This window comes from Macaca nemestrina, chromosome 15, assembly GCF_043159975.1.
Source record: "Macaca nemestrina isolate mMacNem1 chromosome 15, mMacNem.hap1, whole genome shotgun sequence".
Taxonomy (NCBI): domain Eukaryota; kingdom Metazoa; phylum Chordata; class Mammalia; order Primates; family Cercopithecidae; genus Macaca; species Macaca nemestrina.
Genome location: NC_092139.1, coordinates 23,844,972 through 23,868,402, shown reverse-complemented (window position 1 = coordinate 23,868,402; position 23,431 = coordinate 23,844,972). Strand labels below are relative to the sequence as shown.

Below are 23,431 nucleotides of genomic sequence, written 5' to 3'. Positions count from 1 at the left end.
ACTATCACAAGAACAGCAAGGGGGAAATCCACCCGCATGATCCAATCTCTTCCCACCAGGTACCTCCGCCAACTTTGGGAATTACAATTCGACATGAGAGTTGGGTGGGGACACAGAGCCAAACCATATCAGGCACTTATCACACCCATATGACTGTGGTTTATACCTCCATTGTAGTGCTTTCCCTCAATCATAAGATTTTTTTAATACCTCACTACTTTTTTCTACCCAAATACCTGCTTTTTAAAACTAGTGTTCATTTTCTTAAAAAGACTAATTGTTGAAATGCTTTAAAATCATCTGTTTGCTGCCCTAACTAACATCATGCATTTTTCTTTTATGAAAATTGTGAAACTCAGTTAAATGTTTAAAATGCAAAGAGCAGACACACAAGTTTCCTTACTGGAATGAAATTTAAATGGAAAGTGGAACTTCACAGGTACAACTACCTTAAAGTCCATATTGCTTAAAAGAGTGGAACTCAAGAGCCAGAAGCCATGACTTGCACTCGAAGTCCCAGCTACTGGGGAGGCTGAGACAGGAGGATTGCTTGAGACCAGCTCAAAGCCTCAGTGAACCATGATCATACCACTGCACCCCAGCCTGGGTGACAAAAAAAAGAATGGAACTCAAAGTGAAAAGTATGTGACCTCGAGTCCAAACAGTCATTCTCCAATACATTGGAAGCCTATTACATCTAAAGGCCAGTCAACCCGTATCTACCATGTGGATGAAGTGGTCAACATGACTCACCTGGAAATGTGCCAAGGGATAGAGATTATTCCAAGACATGGCAATAACTACCTGGTGTCTTCAGCAGTAGGAACGTGCAACTACTATGTGTTACAGTCACAGACAGCCTACGGTGACCAACAGGCCCCAGTTTGCCCGTGACTGTCCCAGTTTTGACACTGAAAGTTCCGAGTCCCAGAAAACAGTTGGCCGCCCTAACAGCACCATGCTTGGCTCACATCAAGGTGCATGAGAGGGAGTTTCTGTTTCCCTTTGACCAGCCGGGGCCTGGCTCTAGGGCTCCCGTGGGGCAGGACAATCTGGCCAGGATCAGTGTCAAAGAACTGCCTAGCAGAAGGAATATGTCTTAGTTCCAGCTGCTCTAACAAAATACCGTAGTCTGAGTGGGTTTAAACAATAAGCATTTATTTCTCACATTGCTGGAGGCTAGAAATCCGGTATCTCTCTTGCACCCTCAAAGAGAGAGCTCTGGTGTCTTCATCCCTTCATAAGGCGGAATGAATCCCAGTAGGATATTTTTCTAATGTCCTAACTACTGCCCTAAAGCCCTGCCTCTTAATACCATCACATTGAAGATTTAGTCTTCAACATAGAAATTTGGGGGGACCCATTCAGTCCATAGCAGGGTACTTGGGGACAGAAGGGAAACTAGTCTGAGCAGTGACCACATCTCCTCCAAACTGCCCTCCCCTCCCCAAGGTAAAACTCCAGATGATTCTGGGGCAGGAGCTCCACCCCCAGGTACCTACCTCTTCCTCCAATAGAAACAAAGCGCAGGCCAGTCCTCACGGATGGGAGCAGGGGGACATCCACAGAGGACAGAGACAGCTGAAGACTCCACTCCTGGCTTCCTCTCGGCTCTCCTGTGCCATGGAAGGTAGGGAAGGCGAGAGAAAATGTCCATCTAGCCCTAAAACCCTGGGCCTCCTGAGCTGGCTGGGCCACCCTGCAGCCCACAATGGGTCCACAAGAGCAGGGGCTTGGCAGCCAAGACGATGGCTGATAAGGCCACCTATGACAGGTGGGTGCTTAATGCACATCTAGACAATGTGTAAGTGCTCAGTGAATCTGAGCTGTTTTTAAGCAGCTATTGCCCTCTGGGGCCCAGAACATACTGCAGAATGGGCTCATCCTCCCTCCCATCCACCTCTCCTGTCCCCATTGCAGCCCCACCTCCTCCACTGCTGTGTGGCCGAGAGTTACCCTGAGGATCAGTTTTCTCACCTACAAAGTAGAAAGAATAATAGTCCCAACCTCACAGAGTCTCCGTGGGGAGTAAAGGAAACAGGGTGTGTAGTAGCCCACTTTGGACGTAGTAAAGGCTCAGTGAGATCATCATTGTCATTCTTCTTATCTCCAAGGGCACCCGGGGGTTGGGGAGGCACTGAGGGAGGAAGAGGAGGGGAGTGTCCCACATCCTTCCTCAGCCTCGAAGCAGGAGGCCTGAGCTCCGTATCCTATTTGTTCTTTCCACAATACCAGTGCCGACTTCTCCATTAGGCACTGTAGCAACGCAGGGTCCACAACATTTTCCATACCCACAGAATATTCTCATGTCCTTCAAAATCAGGGAAAACAGAAACTTTTAGGTTAGACAAATATGTTTAATTTTCTTCTTTCATGAGAGACAAATAGAATATTTACGACCCCTGAAAATCTATTCTTGTAGGAGGGGCCCATGAAGGCAGACGCGTCTAGGGTCACAAAAGTCACAATGCAGCCCTGCTCAAAAGACAGAAATAAAAACCTGTGCCTGGGCCAGCGGCGGTGGCTCATGCCTGTAATCCCAGCACTTTGGGAGGCCAAGGCAGGCAGATTACTTGAGGTCAGGAGTTTGAGAATAGCCTGGACAACATGGTGAAACCCCGTCTCTACTAAAAATACTAAAATTAGCCGGGCGTGGTGGTGGGTGCCTGTCCTCCCAGCTACGCAGGAGGTTGAGGCACGAGAATCATTTGAACCCAGGAGGCAGAGGTTGCAGTGAGCCGAGATCACATCACTGTATTCCAGTCTGGGCAATACAGCGAGACTCAGTCTCAAAAAAAAAAATTCCTGTGCCTCTCTTTTTTCTATCCCCACTGCACTCGTCCTAACTCAACCCAAGTCCACCTCTCACATAGACAATGACCAGAGCCTCGCAGCAGGTCTCCCAGCCTGTCTCTGAAATCCTTGTATCTGTCCTCCACAGAGCAGCCAGCACGATCTGTCGAAATCACAAATCTGACCTTGTCTCCTCCCTCCTGAAAACCTGCTGTGCCTCCGGATTGCCCTCAAGACAAAAGTCCAAACTCCCCTGCAAGGCACACAAGTCCCCAGAGGGCAGTCAGCTGCACTCTCCTCCACACACTCAGCCTTCCTGCTTTCACGCCTCCACGCCTTTGCACTTGCAGCGCCGTCTACCCAGAACACCCTTTCCCCCTGCAAACTCCTAGCCATCCTTCAAAGCCCAGCTCCTCTCAGAGAAATTGCACTCATTTGTCATATTGTGATTTTGAGTGAATGTCACCTCAAGGTCACGGACTATGTTTTCTTCATTTTCATCCCCCCAGCCACCTCCCCGGTGCCGAGCTTACAGCGACTGTCTGGCGGTGTTTACTGTTCCCCTGAGGTCATGGTCAGCATCTGGGTGCTCCTCTAACCCACCGCTCGCTGCCCCGGCACCGCTGCAGTCCTGTGATTTCCAAATGCCAAGGGAAGCTCTGTGGTCCTGTTCACCTTTTCCTTGTCTGGTAGGCTGGGAGTGCAGCCCCTCTGGGATGCACAGACAGCGGAGTAGCCCTGAATGGGTCCACCTTTCACCAACAACACCCACCTCAAATAAAAGCTATCAACTTGCCAGGATTGGAGAGGAAGCTTCAAGTCCCCAAGAAAAACCCAAAGGTTATGTTCAGAGACTTGGCCAGAACTGAGCCCTGTTCAGCCCTTGTCTGTATATGACAGTGTGCCTCTCTGTGCCTCACTTTCTCCATCTCATAAGAGTGAATTGGTCTAAAGCTTCGAAAGAAAGGGTTCGTCCAACTCTGGCTGCACAGCCTCTTCCAGGGCCTCCCGTCAGCCCAGACCCAGTTACCAACACAGAGGGAAGAGTGCCACCTACTGACTCCCAGCCTCCCTCCACTACACTGAGCCACCAAAGGAGTCAGCGGAATGTGCAAAGCTCAAAGTGAGCAGTTGTCTGTATTCTCCCTTTGCAGAGCCGCAGCAAACTCCCCTTTCATGGGGCTGAGGGGCACCCCTCCAGCCTGGACAGAGAGCTTTAGCTGCACTGCTCACACCCGCTGTCCTCTGCTCCGAGCCCCAAGAAAGCCAGGCGCCCCCACGCTATCCTGCCCCTGTGCCAGGCCCATCAGCAGGGTAGCCCCCAGCTGTCAGCCCCCCTCACACTGGGCCGGCGGCTGGAGGTGGAGAACAATGATCCCTATTGTGACTAAATTTCCCCCTGAAGATCTCATTCAAGATGTTAGAGTGAGCGATCATAAAAGGAATTAATAGTTGATTCGCTGTATAATTTCCTAGTTCAATATACTTTAGTGCAGCGACTAAATGAGGCGTCCCGGCCGTTCGGTGGGGCCAGATAGCGACTTTATCACTGGGATCTCAGGCTGAGGAATAAAAGCAATTCTTCTGAAGTAATTGCGTCTAATTAAAAGAAACATTTAAAAAGTGTAACCAAAAGGAATTCATTTCAAATGGAAAATTAATGCTGAAAAATAGCCCTGAGCTCTCTTGTCGCAGCTAATAGCCAGGCAGCCGCAGAATAATTAAACTGTTTTGAAATGTCGATACCATCCTCGTCAGGAGAAGATGGGCATGGCTGAGCACATCCCGGGCATCAGCAAAGAGGATGGCTTCCAAAGAGATGGCCAGCACTCGGACTTGAGGTCAGCCACAGACTTCCAGGCGGGGTGAGGCCCAGGTCACCTCAGACAAGGCTGGAAAAGGTTTGTAATATGGTATTTAATGAAGGAAACCCCACTTCCTGGATATCTGAGCACCCCACTGACTCTTCAGAACAACCCTGCAAGTATCATTAGTATTATCATCATCATTATCACCATTGCCATTGTCAGTTCAAAAAGGAGATTCCTTGTGACTAGCTACCTCGTCTAAAATCACAGCCAATATGTATTAATAGCAGAGCCAGGATTCGAACTCAGGTCTGCCTGGCTCTGAAGTCCACATCAATTTCACTACACTGGGTGTTAGGATTCAGCATCAGGAAAAAGGCTGTGTGTTTTCTAAAGCTGTCATTCTCAGTTCTGCCTGTGTTCGACTCACCTGACACCTGGCATGATCACAAGTCTCTGTAGCCTTGATCTCCTGGGCTCAAGCGATCCTCCTACCTCAGCCTCTGAAGTAACTGGGACTACACACCACCATGCCTGGATAATTTTTTTTTTTTTTTTTTTTTAAGAGATGGTGTCTCACCATGCTGCTCAGTCTGTGGACATCAGTTTTTGTTTTGTTTTGTTTTAAGTTTCCCAGGTGACTTAACTGTGCAGCTCAGGTCTAGAATCATTAGTCTAAATCCCAGTTATCAGGCAGCTTTCATCCCATGAACATTCCCTGAAATTTTCCTGCTCACTTCCCCCGGGGAGTTTCACCTTGTGAAAAATGGAAGGGTGAACACTTTCCTTACAAGTTTGCAGCCAGGTTGAAATGAACTAAAAGAGACTAATTGAGAACCAGCACTTAGTACATGCTAAACAAATGTTAGTTTTGAAATGGGGGGCATCAAGAAGTAAGAACCCGAGATGAAAGTGTTATCGGAAAGGAGTCCTGATGCAGACCCCAAGAGAGGGTTCTTGGACCTTGAGCAAGAAAGAATTTGAGGTGAGTCCATAAGGTAAATTAAAAGCAAGTTTATTAGGAAAGTAAAGAAATAAAGAATGGCTACTCTATAGGCAGAGCAGTGGAATGGAATGCTTGACTTAAGTATACTTATAGTTAGTTTTTGGCTATATGTTACCAAGGGGTGGATTATTCATGAGTTTTCTGGGAAAGGGACAGGCAATTCCTGGAACTGAAGGTTCCTCCCCTTTTTAGACCATATAGGGTAACTTTCTGAGGTTCTCATGGCATTTGTAAACTGTCATGGTGCTGGTGGGCATGTCTTTTAGCATGCTAATGAATTATAATTAGCGTATAAGGAGTAGTAAGGACTACCAGAGGTCACTTTCATGACCATCTTGATTTGGGTGAGTTTTGGCCTGCTTCTTTACCACAAACTATTTTATCTTCAAGGTCCTTATGACCTGTATCTTGTGCCAACCTTCTGTCTCATCCTGTGACTAAGAATGCCTAACCTCCTGGGAATGCAGACTGGTAAGGTCTCAGCCTTATTTCACTCAGCTGCTATTCAAGATGGAGTTGCTCTGGTTCAAATGCCTCTGACAAAATGTCTACCAAGGGTTGACTATAGCTTCTAACTCCTTTAAAACATGGGACCAGGGTGGAAAACTAAATCTGAAAAGTTTAACAGTGAAGATGATCTGGCCAGAAGGGTTATGTTCCAGCGTGAATTCAGAATGTGGGGAGATCACGCTAGTTTTAGCACCAAATCTTACAGTTGTGTTTACAGTTACTTGAACTAGACTAGGAGTTGCCTTCGATCAGTGATTAGGGAGCATACTTTAATGAACTAGAAGAACAATTTGTAATCCATGAGTTGTTTATTATGCTGACAGGTACTCCTAAAGACCTTGAGAATGTTCCCTAAAAGTTTGTCCCCCAAGTAGATTTAAACATTCACCTAAACCTTATTTACACCCTTATGATTTTCAGAAAACACCTTCTTTATACATATGCAAAGATCCCAGTGCCCCTTTTCTGAATTGCAAATACATCCCAGTTTCCAAAGATCATCAGCAAAGCACCATCTGCTTCATTACGGCTAAACTCCTTAAAAGGGAACCCAGGGTCTCTAAGGGTGATGGAGGACTTGGGATGAACCACTCATAAGAAAAGCATCATCTTACCTTCTGGTGAAATGGTGCTTATAGTGACCACAGGGGATTGGCCGAGGCTGAGGGATTTTCCCAACGTTCTGAGGTTTTTTTGTAATTTCTTTGCCTGAGGACTTTCTCTGTCCACAGAAGCCACTTTGCCCACCTCTGTGGCAGGCCAGAAGTGCCATGCACACACCCAAAGCAGTTCTCAACCAATGCATGGTGAAAGTTGGTGGACAAATACCCTAACTCCCTCACCCTATGGGTGGAATAACTCTATGGTGTAGTCCATACAGACCCCCACAGTTCCCCAGCACGATTAAGCCTCAACCACCCCAGGAGTGCTAACAGGATGATGGCCTCATTATTGTCTATCTTCTCCTCCCTGTCTCACTTCCTCCCTCCCTTACCTGCATTGCCTTTATCTCCCAGATAAACTGCTTGCATTTGAGTCAATATCTGCTAAGACAGGGGTAAGCACAATACCTTTGGGACCATTGGGTTAGCAGCTGTGGTGGAGATCCACCCCAAACTGGTCCCTGTGCCTGCTGCATGAAAAGAGGATGGGCTTTTGGAGCAGAGATGCCTAAGCTCCAAATCTGGTCCAGATATTTACCAGCTGTGTGACTTAGGAGAAGTCAGTGAGCCTCACTGAGCCTCTCTGTCCTCTAGTATAAGATGGGAATAGTAATGGAAGCCACTGCAATGAGTTGTTGAAAAGATGCATTGAAATTCTGCAGACTAAGCCCATGGCACAAGCAGGTGTTTATTCAAAAAGTATTAGTAGAAGATTTGTTTCCTAACAGGCTCTGAGTGTGGCACAGTGGGGTGTGCAAAGGATGAGTCCAGATCCTCCTTCCTGGAGCTCCCATGGAGATCAGCTGTAAGGAGATTAGTCATGATGTTGCCATTTATGCTGGGAAACTCATGGGCTGGGGGCAGCTAGGGAGCTGCACCAAGATCTCCAAGGGTCTAGCTGTGTGGTCCAATAAGAAGCCACCAACCACATGTGGCTATTTAAATTTACATTAATTAAAATTAAATACAATGTAAAATTCAGTTCCTCAGTCTCACTAGCCACATTTCAAGTGCTCAGTAGCCACATGTGGCTCGTGGGTACCGTACTGGGCAGTGCGGATCTAGAACATTTCCACCATCATAGAAAGTTCTGCCCTGGCCTAGTATCTGACAGACCTGGAATTCAAACCTGGCACTGTCTTGCTGGCTGTCAGATTTGGGCATAGCTCCTTACCTCCCTGTGCCTCAGTTTCTTTTCCTGTGAAATGGGCTGCACTAATCATCTCACTCTGAGCAGCACGGTTATTGCAGGCGCCAAATTAAAAGTTTTCGTGAAACCACTAGACCAGCACCTTGTCTGGAAGACTCTAGAAGCAAAAATAATGTTGACAAAATCTACTTCAGCATTTGGTCTTGCCCTTCTTCATCTTAGATCCAGGGGTCCCAAACCTCCCTGTTTTTCTAGCTGGGCCCTCACCGCACCCCACTTCCATCCCCATTCCTCAATCCATCCTCCGTGATCCCTATCCCTCTCATCTCCAACTCTGCCCACACCTTCAGGCAATCAGCACACAGACTAAGTCCTTACTGGGGTCTGCACAGACAGAACCAAAGGCTTGGACACATGAAGAGTGGAGATCAGGGAAAAGGCTTTCCTGGGCTCTAAGGGATGAGCTTGGAAAAGGGATGTCCCTAAAGGCATGTTACTAAGTGGAAGAAGCCAATCCAAAATGGGTACACACTGTATGGTTCCAACTATGTAACGTTCTGGAAAAGACAAAACTGTGGAGATAATGAAAAGACCAGAGGTTGCCAGAGAGGGATGAATACCAGAGCACGGAAGATTTTTAGGGCAGTGAAACTATTGCATATGGTGCTATAATGCTGATACAAGTCATCAGACATTTGTCAAAACCCATAGAATAGCCAACACCAAGAGTGAACTCTCATGGAAACTATGGACCCTGGGTGACACTGATGTGTCAAGGTAGGTTTGCTGATTGTGACAAATGTACCACTCCCAAGTAGGATGCTGATCATGAGAGAGGCTCTGTGTAAGGGTGGGGGTAGGGGAATGTGGGAACCCTGTACTTCCCACTTAATTTTGCTATGAACCTAAAAATGCTCTAAAAACAAAAAATAAAGGCTTCTTTAAAAAAATGATGGAACTGACTTTCAGTACCTTGGTCCAGCGAAGATGCCAACAGCAGTAACCAGTTAGAGGATGGATGGGCCATCATTTGCAGGGCAAGTGACACACTCCAAGGCTCAATAATAAATACATTTTTTTTAAGAATGCTAAAGAAAAGATCTTGCCAGAGTGGAAGGAAGCAGCACTTAGCTTAGATCTGTGGCACCCAGGATGCCCTGGTGCCCTCCTGTTCTTAGCCACAGCCCAGCCTGACCCCCACGAAGTCAAGCCTTACTAGGTAGAATCTTCCTAATATTCCAGCCATCACAGCCCCTGTGCCTGACACTTTCATTTCTCTTTATTTGTTCTTTCTCTTCCTTCCACCACACTATGCTCAAATCATCCAAAACTTTCCCTTTATCACTGAGCCTCCCTAATTAAGCTAACATTATTAGAAGGTTGGGAAAAAAAGAAAAAGAAAACCCTCCCAAATTCTCTTTGCGTTTCAGTAGCTCTTTAATATGCGAGGCAACGAGAGATGAGCTGCTCCTAATTGCCAGTCCCTGGAGTAGCCAGTCAGAAAATGAATTGATGCGTTTTTTCCTTATGAACAATGCATGTAGCACAAATTGCAGTGGCCGTCACCAGAGATTTAATTACAAAATATCATTACTTTCACACATCATTTCAGATTTGGCCTGATCAAATCAAAGTTAGGGCAAGAGGGAGAGAAAACTGCACTCTTAGCAGGGTCATTCATTCAGGGGTGGCTGCAACGCGGGTGGGAATTGGCATTGTCGAAACTTCCTCGGGGCCATTGCAGGGGAAGCAGCTGCCAGAGATGTCTATGCAAAGGGATGTTTCTGGGATTCAGGATTTCAGCAGAGTGGAGAAGCATCCCTCAAGGAAGAAATCAGGCTGCAGAGAGTCTCAGGACCCCGCAATTCAAAGGAGCTACAGAAAGTCCCTTCGTCAGTGGCTGATGTCTCCAGTTCATTCATTCCACAAATATTTGTTGAGCACCTAGTGTGTGCCAGATGCTGTGCCAGACCCTGGGGAGGCAAAATTGTCAGCAAACAAATGTGGTCTCTGCCTTCACCAGGTTCACACTCTGGTTGGGAAAACAGATTTGAAACGAATAATCACAGTATAGTGAGAGAGACAGGAGGGGTAGTGGAGCCCAGACTTCCTGGAATTTGAACTCCTGCTCCATCCATCCATCAGCTTACACTCTGAAAATGGAAAAAATATAAATAACATAAATTCCTGCTCCATCCTTTAACAGCTGTGTGACCTTGGCTTGGTCACTCAGCCTCTTGGTGCCTCAGCTTCCTCATCTGTGACATGGGGAAAATAATAGGCCATGTGCCTATGTAATGTAATTCCAGTACTTTGGGAGGCCGAGGCAGGAGGATTGCTTGAGGCCAGGAGTTTGAGACCAGCCTAAACAATGTAGTGAGACTCTGTCTCTACAAAAAATTTAAAAATTAGCTGGGTGTGGTAATGTGTGCTTGTGGTCCCAGCTACTCGGGAGGCTGAGGTGGGAAGATCACTTGAGCCCACGAGTTCAAGGCTGCAGTGAGCTGTGATGGTGCCACTGCACTCCAGCCTGGGTGACAGAACAAGACCTTGTCTCTAAAAAAATTAATAATAATAATAATAATAATAATAATAGTTGCCCCAAAAATGTATTGAAGATTAGATGATTTAATATTTATAATACACTTGGAATAGTGCCTGGTACATGGTAAGCTCCATGTAAGTGTTCGTTAAATGAAAACAAACTTAAAACTGCAACTGTAAAAAGCAAAGTATGTCGTATTCTGAGAGTCTATAATAAAAGGATTCAACCTAGCCAGGGAAATCAGGAAGGGCTTGAGCTGAAATGCAAAGGAGGGGGTACATTAATTAAGGGAAACACTAAAGTAGAGTAGTCTTAGCAGAGAAATCAGCATATGTAAAAGCACTGTGGGAGGAGGAAGCATTTTAAGGACAAAGCACTGGAAAAAAAAAAAAGGTCCAATGTGGCTGAAACATGGTGCAAGCTAAGGATGAGGAAGTTGGCAGGGCTAGTTCATACAGGGACTTGTAGGCCATGGCCAAGAGTTTGGACTATAAAAATTACTCATGAGCATTAGAATCTTCTCTCAGCTAGCTTTAGTTGTGATAGATTTATTGCAAAGGTGGCCCAAATTTTTTCCTTCCTTGTACCCACATCCCTTCCAATGTGACTTTACTGCTCCTCCCATCAAGAGGTGAAGTCTATTTTCCCATCCCTTGAATCTGGGCTGGCCTGGTGACTTGCTTTGCCTGATAGAATGTGCTGGAAGTGACACTATGCCAGTTCTGAGCCTGGGCCTCAAGCAGCCGGGCATGATTCTGCTTCTTCTCCTGGAACCCTGCTCAGCCACCATTAGGACAAGTTTGGCCAAGCCTGCTGGAGGGTGAGAGACCACACAGAGCAGAAATGAGTCATCCTAGCCCAGGCTGTGCTAGGTCAGCCAACAATCAATAACACATGAGGGATCCCCAGCTGAGAGTTAGTAAAACTGTTCAGCCAAGCCCAGCAATGATCAGCAGAACCACCCAGCTGACCCACAGAATTATGAATTACATAAACAGCCATTGTTTTTAACCACAAAGTTTTGGAATGGTTTGTTACACAGCAGTAGCTAACTGATACACACATTGAGGGGTCAGGAGCATGGTAAGAAATGGGGGGTGGGGCGGGAACAAAAAAGGAAGAAGAATTAGGAGGAAAAAGAGAAGCAGGGAGAAAGGTGCTATAGCAAGGGGTAATGCTGACACATCCAAGATGTGCACAGAGCTCTGGGAGCACCTAGGAGGAAGAACTTAGTTCTGCAGGGAAGAACGAAGAGCCAAAGTCAGGAGAGGCTTTCCAGAAGACAAAAAATGAGCACATGTCTGTCCAGAGAAGACAGGTGAGAGAAGAAAGAACATGGGCAAAGGCATGGAGTCGTGAAAAGAGAGGAGGCTTGGTCAAGAGCAGGGAAAATGGTTGAGGCAGATATGGGCCCTGGGCACATGAGCATCAGCCTTCTGTAGGCCATGCTAGGGGCAGAGCTAAAGGTGTAGCACCAGCTAAGGAGCACTCAGCTAGGAGGAGGCTGGAAGGACCTGATACAAATGCTTGCTGTGGTTGCAGAAGATGGGGTGAAGGATTTGGACAGAGGGTTCCAGGATAGATACAACCACGGCAAGGGGGGACCAGGAGGAAGGGATCCTCAAGACCCACATAGCTCCTGGAAGTAGTGTAGGTCACAAGGGCATCCAGGACCCCACAAGCCAAGACCATTTCACCACTGTGTGGCCTTAGGCAAGTCTGTCCTCTCTGAGCCTGGCCTCTTAGAGGTTCTACTGAGAAACTCATAAACGAAGGCTGGGAAGGCACTTTGTAAACCAAACCGTGAAGCCCATGCAATTGGATGGGGTGGAGTTACTCACATTCCTCATTCAGTGTATTTCCTCCAGTTTTATCCAAAAACAGACGTTTTCCCAGAAAACCATGCATCAGTCAGAATCTCACAGGAAACAGGTAGCAATTGAGGAGAGTTTAATTTTTTTTTTAAGTGAACAAAACCCCAGGATGGTGCCACACTCCAGGGACAGCAACAGTGGGGAGCCCTTACCACACCGAGGCCTGCAGGGACAAGGAAGAGAGCAGTTAGTGGAGCCTGGGGAGAGAAGGGACTGCTAACAGCAGCTGTGGCTTCAGCCAGCAACCTGGTAGGGAGGGAGCTGGAGAAATAAATGCCCCAAACCTCACTGTCCTCCCACCCTCCACTGTCCAGCTAGAATCTCCCATTGCTTGAACCCATTCCAGAAGTTGGAAGCTTGTAATGCACTCACAGGTCAGCGCCCAGGGCCAGAGCAGGGGGAGGGGGTGGGCAGAGGACCTGGGTGAGCACAGGAAGACATCAGCACTACCTCCATAGAGGGTGTGTGGGAGGAGAGGAAAGTAGGCTCTTTAAGACCTAGCAAGACATAGGCCACGGACAGGATTCGGCGTCTCCAGAGGACCACCTCTGTGTCCAGGCCCTTCTCCAGGCTGTCTTCATTTCAGTGGTTCTCCAACTGGGGTCTGGGGACCCCGGGGGCCACTGGAACCCTTTCAGCGGGTCCACAAGGTCAAAACTGTTTTCATAATAATGCTAAGATACTATTTGCCTTTTTACTCTCATTCTTCCATGGATATATGGAGGAGTTTTCCAGAGGCTGCTTGATATAGCCACAATTACCTGAAAAGACTATTAAAATCCTTCCTTCCTTTCCTAACCGCATATCGAAATGAGACCGGATTTTCTTCATAACCTTGAACCAAAACAACTTAGAATGGATTGAATGCAAAAGCAGATATGAGGCCAGGTGCAGTGGCTCTTGCCGGTAATCTCAGCATTTAGGGAGGCCGAGCCTGGCGGATTGCTTGAGTTCAGGAGTTGGAGACCAGCCTAGGCAACATGGTGAAACCCTGTCTCTACTAAAAATACAAAAAAAATAGCCAGGCTTGGTGGTGCGTGCCTGTAGTCCCAGCTACTTGGGAGGCTGAGGCATGAGAATCACTTGAACCCAGGAGGCAGAGGTTGCAGTGAGCCAAGATCGAGCCACTGTACTCCAGCCTGAGCAACAGAGTGAGACTGTCTAAAAAAAAAAAAAAGAAGAAGTAGGTATGAGATTCTAAAAATTTACAAAAAAATAGAGTACAATGACAGTCTTCTCACATTCTTTTTACTTTAGAAAATACAGTTATGTCTTCAATAAAAATGTTATTTATGTTGATATGTATTGGGCTTATGACTGCTTAAGTCAGCAAGTAATTTTTTTAATTTGTCTTTTAATTTCTAATATAGTAAATATTGATAGAGCTCACATAAACAAAAGTTCGTGGGGTTGGGGGGTCTTTAACAATTTTTAGGTGCGTAATAGGGTCCTGAAACCAAGAAGTTTGACACCACAGTGCTCAGAACAACTCTCTAAGGAAGTTCCTGGTGTCAGGCTCTTGTTCAGGAAGAGGAAGCTGAGGCCAAGAGAGGGGATGACAGCTAGCTGGGGTCACACAGCTGGTTGGTGGCTCAACTGGGATTCAAATCTGGGCTGTCTGGCACCAAAGCATGCTCACACTCCCCCCAGTGCCCCTGCAGCAGGAAACCACAGGAGCAGTGGATGGAGGAACAGCACCTGGCTTCTGCCAACTCTTCTAAGAAGGGAACTTGACAGGGATTGATTGATCTCGATGATCAGCTACAAATGGTCTCTACACGTGGCCATGTTAATCAGCTTCTACCAGCCAGGATCTGACCAGTTTGAAAGGTTTATAGCAACAATGTGGCGCTGATTTATTTCTCCTTAATAAAAAAGTGATCAAGTGAAACCTGCATCTATCATTCTATTTATCACTTGGGATGATTTATTAACTAATTACACTTGCAGTGGCCGCTGGCTCTAAGTATGGACGATGCGGGGAGGTGGGGTCAGTCCGGCCATCAGTGCTGCCCTGGACACGTCTGCCGCCTTCTGTTCCAGCCTTGCCATTCACATATAGGCAAGAACAAGCTGTCGAATATGGATGTTCGGCCTCTGAGGGAAGTGGGAGAGAAGGGAGAAAGGGGTAGGTGAGAAACAGAGAGGTTGTCTGATCCCAGCCATTTGCCGCTTCCTCCCCCTTTATCCATGGAGAAGACACGGTGCAGAGAACAGCAGGCAGGGTCGCCAGGTAAACACAGTTGCTCAGTTACTTTCAAATCTCAGATAAACAATGAACAATTTTTTAGGGTAAGAATGTCCCAAATATTCCATGGATGGCCTATAAAACCTGGCAACCCTGGCCCCAGGGCTATGAGGGACCTGGTAGGGTATTCAGGTGATGTAACTATGAGAAGTTCCAGTGTCCATAACCATAGCCCAGTCTCACTCTGCACACCTGCTGTCCCTCTGCTCAACCCATGGGCGTCCCACTAGGGGCTCTAGGAGGATGTGAGTTATCGGAGCTGGTGGGCAAATCACACAGCCTCACTGAGCCTTATCTGCAAAACGGAGACTCCCAGCCTGTCCCAGTTCTTCCTCGGCATGCTGCAGGGGGTGGACAAGTCTGTCCCTTGCCAGCTACATGCTGGGGGGCCTATGGCAAGGGCTGGCATTGGGGCTGGCAAGACTGGGCCCCCATCCACCCTAGGAAGGTTGAGTTTCCTTTAGTCCTCTTAAAGACATAGTAACTATAACTCAAAACTTTTGTTTGTCTCATTTTCCTTGAAACCTTGGCTTTGGGGTAGGAAAGGAGGGTCAGCTGGCACGGCCTTGGCAGAAGAGCACAGAATATCTATCAAAGTTAAAATAAGTGTATGTTGTGGCCTGTAATCCCAGCACTTTGGGAAGCCGAGGCGGGCGGATCATCTGAGGTCAGGAGTTTGAGACCAGCCTGACCAACATGGCGAAAACCCATCTCTACCAAAAACACAAAAAAAATAGCTCGGCATGGTGGTAAATGCCTATAATCCCAGCTACTTAGGAGGCTAAGGCAGGAGAATCGCTTGAACCTGGGAGGCAGAGGTTGCAGTGAGCCAAGATCCTGCCACTGCACTCCAGCCTGGGCAACAGAGCAGGACTCCATCTCAAAATAATAATAATAAATAAGTGCCTGTTGTACTTAAAATAGAAGCACTATATGAAGACTTAGTTAATCAATCAACCCATAACTACCTCTTTGACGTAGCAATCCCATGCCCAGGCATCTAAACCAGGGAAGAACAAGGATATTTCCATTAATCCCCCCAAATCAGAAGCAACCTGAAATCAATCAAAAGGGGATGACATGGATGAACGGTGACGTAGTCAAAAGAAGACATAGAAGTCATCAGAATGAGAGAAAGATACTGCCTAACCTGTGAGGATTTCCAAGATATGTTATTATTATTAATCATTATTATTATTAGAAAAAAAGCAAGCTGAGAACATTCCAGACCAAGATTCCTCAACCTTGGCACTACTGACATTTTGGGCTGGATTATTCTTCATGGTGGGCGCTGTCTGGGGCAAGGTAGTCTGTTTAGCAGCGCTCCTGGCCTCTACACACTAGATGCCAGGAGCACCTCCCTCCCCAGTCGTGATGATCAAAAATGTCTTCAGATGGTGTCAAATGTCTCCTGCGGAGTAAAATTCCCTCCCCACCCCGCTTTCCCACCCCTCACAGTGAGAACTGGTCTAGACAGCACTGTCAGGAATGTTTACATGAACCAAAGTAAACACCTAACTAGAACTTCCGTAGGAACTTAGATAAATGTATGAATGCATAGAAGAAAGTCTGGAAGGAGTATTAGGACTGGGAGCTGGGGTTGTCTCTGAGGAGGGGAGTGGGAATGTGGCCGGGAGGAAGAGAGGGATCAGGGGAGACCTTGGCTTTTGTCGTATGATCTGCATGTTTGACTATGAGAATGCATGCATCTGTTCAGTACTGTTTTGTTGTTTGTTTGTTTGTTTGTTTGCTTTGAGAAGGAATCTCGTTCTGTCACTCAGTCTGGAGTGCAGTGGTGCCATCTCGGTTCACTACAACCGTCACCTCCCGGGCTCATGCAATTCTCCTGCCTCAGCCTCCCAAGTAGCTGAGACTACAGGTGCCCACCACCATGCCCAACTAATTTTTGTATTTCTAGTAGAGATGAGGTTTCACCATGTTGGCCAGGCTGGTCTCAAACTCCTGATCTCAGGTGACCCACCGGCCTCAGCCTCCCAAAGTGCTGGGATGACAGGCCTGTGCCACTGCACCCAGCCATCTGTTCAGTACTTTCACAGTAAGAGAGAAAGGAGGAGAGGGAAGGGAAAGGGAGGGAAGGGAAGGGAAGGGAAGGGAAGGGAAGGGAAGGGAAGGGAAGGGAAGGGAAGGGAAGGGAAGGGAAGGGAAGGGAAGGGAAGGGAAGGGAAGGGAAGGGAAGGGAAGGGAAGGGAAGGGAATCAATGGGAAAGGAGGGTCAAGAAGGAGAAGGAGAGAAAGAAGGAAGGGAGGGAGGAAGGGAGGGAGGAAGGGAGGAAGGAAGGGAGGAAGGAAGGAAGGAAGGAAGGAAGGAAGGAAGGAAGGAAGGAAGGAAGGAAGGAAGGAAGGAAGGGAGGGAGGGAGGGAGGGAGGGAGGGAGGGAGGGAGGGAGGGAATGAGTGGTAGAAGCCAGGTCTGCAGCTGGGGAACCGTGGGACCTGCTGGCTTTTCCTCTCTGGTCGTCAGTGTCCTCAAAGAGAAAGGCACGCAAAAACAGGTCTCTAAAGACCCCTCCTGCCCTGTCCTCTGTTGAGGAAAGCCCCAAGGTGACCTGGCCCCCTCCCTCCCGGCTGTCCCTCCCACACAGCCCAGTCGTTGCACAAAGAAAAGAAGTGCTTGGGGTTTCTCCTCCCTCTCAGCGTCTCTGATTACGCCTCCTTGTGGGAGAAGGGGAGGTTGGGGCCTGGTCAGCCGCCCAGCTCCACACCGAGGACTTGAGGACTCGCTGGGGCTTGATTAAATAATTACACAGAACCTACTGAGTAATCATGCCCGTCTCAAGAAGCAAGGAGCACCTTCAGAGGGAGGCCCCATTAGTGATTTGGGGGCGTGTGAGTGTGTCTGTCTCCTGCCTATGATAAAATTATCATCAGAAGTCCTCATTTACAAAATGCATCCCTTTCCCCTATCTCCTTCGATCACCTCCCAAACCCAGAGATGTGTATAATGTAATCCCCATTCCACGGTAGAAGACAGGGACTCACAAGCTTTGGGGCTAGTTCAAGTTCCCAGCACCAGGGACTGGTGGCAAAGGCGGTCAAATACCGGAAAGTGCACACAGAGTGGGGATAAGGCTCAGGACTGAAAGATTTTAGAAGAGGTTTTATTTGTTTTTTATTGTCTTGTTTTTGTTTTCTCGCTAGAATTATTTCTCTCCTTTCAGTTTTTGAAAACAAATCTAAAATCGGCCATGGGAGCCTCCCTAGGTCTTGCTGCCAAGAAAACAGTCAAGCATGGAGGGTAAGGGCTGGTACCCACTGCAGTGGCCCTCATTTCCGATTTACCCAGGCCAAGGGGGACTGCCAGGTGGAGAGGGGGAGCCCAGGCCATCCTGGAGCTCTGCTCTCAGGCCTGGGGGCTGGGATCTTCTGCGAGCCTCCCGCCCCCTCAGCTCCAGGATAAGGACAACCCTTCCAGCCAAGCACCTGCTTTAATTGGGAAGAAAAATAAACGGCTAACAAGAGGCTACACCAGGGCTCTCTGTGGCCCACAGGGCCTGGTCCTGAGATGCCCGCTGCCTGCATGGCTTGGCCGGCTACCCACACCGGGCCCTATTGGCTCGTTTACACTGGAGCAATCCAAATTCATTAATAATGATTTGTCTCTCTTCAAGAAGAGGCTCGCAATCAAAAGGCCATTAAAATTAAGTGATGGAGGAGTAGGGGGCAGGGAAAGGGGAGGCGGAAGAAGAGGGGGAGGGGAGGGGCCAGGTAGAGCTGAATGTGAATCTCCACAGGATGTAGATACTTCCTTGTTGCAGGACCTTGGATGGGTCACGGCTCGTCCTGGTTTCCTCTTCTCTGAAACAGAAGGGCAGGTGTGGCTACAGTGTCAGTGACGCTGTGTATGGAAACACCCAGCAGGAAGAAGTGGGAAGGGACCCTGCTATGAGGCTTCCAGCATTGGGATGCATGGGGAGGGTGATGGATGCTGAGCAGGGATAATGCCAGCCTGCTAGGCCAGATCCCAGGGCAGCTACTCCTCACTGCCCAGCTGTCGTAACTCCAGCCCCTGAGTAACCAGCCATTGCCATCTCAACTGGGTTCAACACCTGAGGGCAGGGCCACAGCTCGGCCCTGCTCTAATCTCTGAGCAGGAGCAACAGGAGCATCAGGACACCCAGGACAGCCCTAGACCTTGGAAGAAGCGGGACCAGACAGGGATCCCCAGCCCTCAGCAGCCTCTCGGCCCTCAGCCTTCCCCCTGCCATCTGGAGCATGGCGTCTCAGGAGGCCTCAGGTGCAAAGAGGCGACCCCAGTGTCCCACACCCACCAACTGACCCTCCTACTGCCCTGGGTGTTAAGAGGGCAACATGCAGCCCTCTTTTGGGCACGCAGACAGCTAACATGGAGTCCTATGCACTGGTGGCTGAGAAATGCACCCCCGCCCCCGCCCTGCCTTTCTCAAGAAATAAAATGCAAACAAGAACAAAGGAAGAAAGCAAAAGGAAAACAATGGAATACTGCAGCCCATCCCACAAGGTCCAGGCCTTCCCTGGGAGAAGGGGAGGTGCCAAGAACTCCAGATGTGCTGATCCCTGGGTTTACACAGCCATCTGATTCCTCTTGAGGACAGGAAATGAAATTTTACAAAGGTGCCCATTATATGCCAAGTGCCTGTTACTTCATAGAACAACCACAAGGACACCACAAGGTTGGTATTAGTCATTCCTGTTTTTAGGGGAAAACTCAGAAAGATGAAACCGCTTTGCCCAAAATCATGAGTCTCAGACCTTCACGGTGCCGAAGTCAAGATTCAAGCCCAGGAACATCCTATCCTGACTGGCTTCTTCCTCCACGCTTCCACATGGTCACCGGGCACCGACTCTGGGTCCAGTTCTGGCGTGGGCTGGAGGGAGCCTATCCCACGCTTCCACATGGTCACCAGGCACCGACTCTGGGTCCAGTTCTGGCGTGGGCTGGAGGGAGCCTATCCCACGCTTCCACATGGTCACCGGGCACCGACTCTGGGTCCAGTTCTGGCGTGGGCTGGAGGGAGCCTATCCATGCTGATGCCAATCACAATCATGGCCACCACTTCCCATGCTCCCCCGGATGCCAGGCTGCAGCTCCGAAGGTTGAAGTCATTCCATCCTCCCCAAAACTCAGCGAGGCCAGGATTCTCATTCCCATTTCACAGTGAAGACGCTGAGGCACAGCGATGTCAAAGGACCTGTCCAAGGTCACAGGATAAAGTTATGGCAGAGCCAGGTCTCCACCTGATGGGCTGAAAACCCCACAAGGGCCGGGGCAGTGCCCCGCTTTGCTCCCCACTGAGCCCCACGGAGCGACAGCTTAGCAAATGTGTGCTGGATGGGGAGACTGGTAGAGGGAGGGAAGGAAGGACGGACAGGTCAGCACAGCAGTGGAAGAAGATGGCTAAGAGGTGACACTTAAAGCCAAACTGCCAGGGTTCAAACCTCAGCTTTGCCACTTTGTACCTGCAAGTTTCTTAATTTGTCTCTACGTCAATTCTCTTATCTGAAAAATACAGATAATAATAGTTCTTACTAGCTAGGGTTCTTAAGAGAAACAAGTGAGTTCATATGGAGCCTGGGACATGGTGGGTGCTCTATACTATTATGGATGAGTGGAGGACAGGCAGGTCTAAAGCCATGGACTGGCCACAGCCCAGCCCCAAGGTTTCCTCATGAAGCCTCCAGTGAGGTCAGTCCCACCCTTGCACACTGAGAGTGAGCGCCTGCTGAGCAGCTTGCTTGCCTCACCGAAACCCTTTCCAACCCTGGTCAGCCCATGACTTTCCATCTGGGCTTCCCTAGACCGCCAGGGTCCAGTTGCCCCAACCCAGAGGATAGAGACGCTCAGACCAGCCCTGAAGGCGTCTCCAGCCTGTGAACAGTGAGCGCCCCATCTCTGAGAAGTTAAAGCAGAGTGGGACGGCCACTTGGGGACCTGCAGACGGGCTTCTGGCTGGGTAGCAGACTGGAAGCCACTTTGAAGCTTTGTGCCAGCGATGGGCTGAGCATCACCGGTGAGAATGGCCACAGCGCCACCTGGTGTAAATATAAGAAACGACCTAACAGGCCCCAGAGGGTGAAACACAAGCAGCATCCTGGCTGCATAGGACAGGCCCCAGCCCCGGTGCTTCTGACAACGGGGGCACTTGTACATTCAACAAATAAATGAGGCCCCAGTACCAAGCACTTTGGTGGGTTGTTTTCACACGCTATACCATTTAATTCTAACAACACTCTAAGGAAGGCATCCTTACCCTTTTTACAAATAAAGACATTGAGCTCAGAGATGCAACGTTTATTTGACCCAGGTCACACAGCTAGCAGAGGCAGAGCCAGGATTTGAGCTCCCGAATTCTGAGTCCATAGCCTGCCCTCCTAATCGCTAAGCCTTGGGGGATTCCATGAGAAAGAAAACCAGCACTCCTCCCTTGTCTCGCCCCTTCGTTTCGTGGAGCTTATACCTAGTCAGGGGAACAGAAAGAAATCAGAAATTCATTGAGTAGGTACCATGTGTCAGGCACTGAGCTAAGTTCTAGCAATACTGTGGTGAAGAGGGTGATCAGGCTCCCTGCTCGAATGAATGCTATGAGGAAGAAATAATCACACAAATATGCTACTATAACAGAGACGTAAAGGAAAGGTTTGGGTTCTGAGACCCACTGTCCGGGCACCTACTGCCCTGAAGCAGTGACATACTGAGCTGAGAGCTGAAAGGTGACCAGGCCTTACCCAGGCAAAGACGCACTTATTCATTCTTTGACAAATGAAAGCACTGTGTGTTCCCCATAGTGTTTTCCTCTTTTGTTACAATATATAAATCCATAAATAATAGACTGTATATATGCTGTTGCAACTTGCTTTCTAATCCTACATAGTTTTTTGGTTCTTTCCATGGCAATACACAGAGATCATTTGTTTTAACTAAGGAGGCTGTCACACAACTGACATCTGCCTTATGCACCACGATGTATTTATCTGTGCCCCTGCTGATGACACTTGAATTGTTTCCAAATTTTAACTCCTACAAACTGCTACAGCCACATCCTCCAAGTCCACAGTCTCTCAAAGTGTATGCACACCATGTTCCCTCTAATACTTGTCAACATCGTTTTGCTGGAGAAGAGAAGAAAAAAAAATTTTTTTTTTTTTTTTTTTTTTTGAGATGGAGTCTTGCTCTGTCGCTGAGGCTGGAGCGCAGGGGCGTGATCTTGGTTCACTGCAGCCTCCACCTCCCGGATTCCAGTGATTCTCCTGCCTCAGCCTCCTGAGTAGCTGGGATTACAGGCACGTGCCACCACACCTAGCTAATTTTTGTATTTTTGGTAGAGACGGGATTTCACCCTGTTGGCCAGGCTGGTCTCAAACTCCTGACTTCAGGTGATCCACCCACCTCAGCCTCCCAAAGTGCTAGGATTACAGACATGAGCCACCACGCCCGGCCAAAAATAATTTTCTATTACTAATAAGTTTATACAAAAACAAATTCATTCACTAGTTCATTTACTCCAGCTGAAGCCAAGTTAAGGATCTAAAACACATTTGCCAAAATGCTTCCCACTTTTCTGTAGGCCTTATTCTTTCTTCGGTTTTCTTTTATAATTTTTCTAAGATACAACTTCTTAAGAGATACATGTAAAGGATTCTAAATTGCATTTCTTTAAAAAATCACCTGTTTCATAAACATTTTGCATTCCTGATTTCAGGATTTCAGCTGACTACTCCATGGCCTACAGGCTGGCTCGTCTCAGGGTTGGTGGCACATCCGTAGTTACACCATGTAACTTGTAGACACATACTCCTTACAGATAAGTGAGGCCTGGGAGGAATGGCTTACATTTTTTTTCAACTTTTATTTTAAGTTCGGGGGTACATATGCAGGATGTGCAGGTTTGTTGCCATGGTGGTTTGTTGCACAGATCATCCCATCACCTAGGATTAAGCCCAGTATCCATTGGCCATTCCTCCTGATGCTCTCCCTCCCCTGGCCCCATCCCATAGGCCCTACTGTGTGTTGTTCCCCACCCCCAGATGTCCATATGTTGTCATCATTCAGCTTCCACTTATAAGTGAGAACATGCGGTGTTTGGTTTTCTGTTCTTGTGTTAGTTTGCTGAGGAGCCTCCGGCTCCATCCATGTCCCTGCAAAGGACATGATCTTGTTTCTTTTTATGGCTGCATAGTATTCCAGGGTATATATGTACCACACGTCTTTGTTATTGTGAAGAGTTCCACAATGAGCATACATGTGCATGTGTCTTCATAATAGAATGATTTCTATTCCTTTGGGTATATACCCAGTAATAGGATTGCTGGGCTAAATGGTATTTCTGCCTCTAGGTCTTTGAGGAATTGCCACACTGTCTTCCACAATGGTTGAACTAATTTACATTCCCACTAACCATGCAAAAGCGTTCCTTTTTCTCTGCAACCTCGTCAGCATCTGTTGTTTTTTTACTTTTTAATAATAGCCAGAATGACTTACATTGATATCCAAGGGTGGACCAGTTCCCATGTTTCCCAGCCTGTGAGGAGTCTCCTGTGAAAATCTGAGCTAGCCAGCACCGTATTTCTCATCGATGCCCATCACGTGTTATGGCCCCTGACCCAGGCTGCAGGTGCCAAGTAAACTCAAGGTTCCTAGGGTGTCAGGTCTAAAGGAGACATCGTCAACACTTGAGGCCTGTGAAGCCCATGGTGGTCTCTTTGGAGGAGGATGAGGGCTAGGGCAGGGTAGCTGCCCAGTTCCCAATAACAGCCCTTTTTCTGGAATTGCCCTTGATTCTCAGAACTATGGTGAACCTGGCCAGTGCTAGGACAGTGAAAGGCAAAAGGGACTCTATGG

At 48.0% G+C, this 23,431-nt stretch overlaps 1 long non-coding RNA gene across 9 annotated transcripts in view; it reads right to left on the bottom strand.

The window, feature by feature from the left end:
- The window catches only part of LOC105496355 (uncharacterized), a 382,416-nt gene that overhangs the window by 316,307 nt on the left and 42,678 nt on the right, over nt 1-23,431 (bottom strand). For 7 of the 9 annotated variants that reach the window (XR_011613348.1, XR_011613352.1, XR_011613345.1 and 4 more), the window contains exons 1-2: nt 12,316-12,636; nt 1,503-10,082 (exon numbers count right to left, since the gene is read on the bottom strand). This is a non-coding gene — a long non-coding RNA (uncharacterized lncRNA). Of the gene's footprint in view, nt 1-1,502; nt 10,083-12,315; nt 12,637-23,431 lie in introns of those variants that run through there. The other 2 variants (XR_011613350.1, XR_011613349.1) reach the window with 2 other exon arrangements.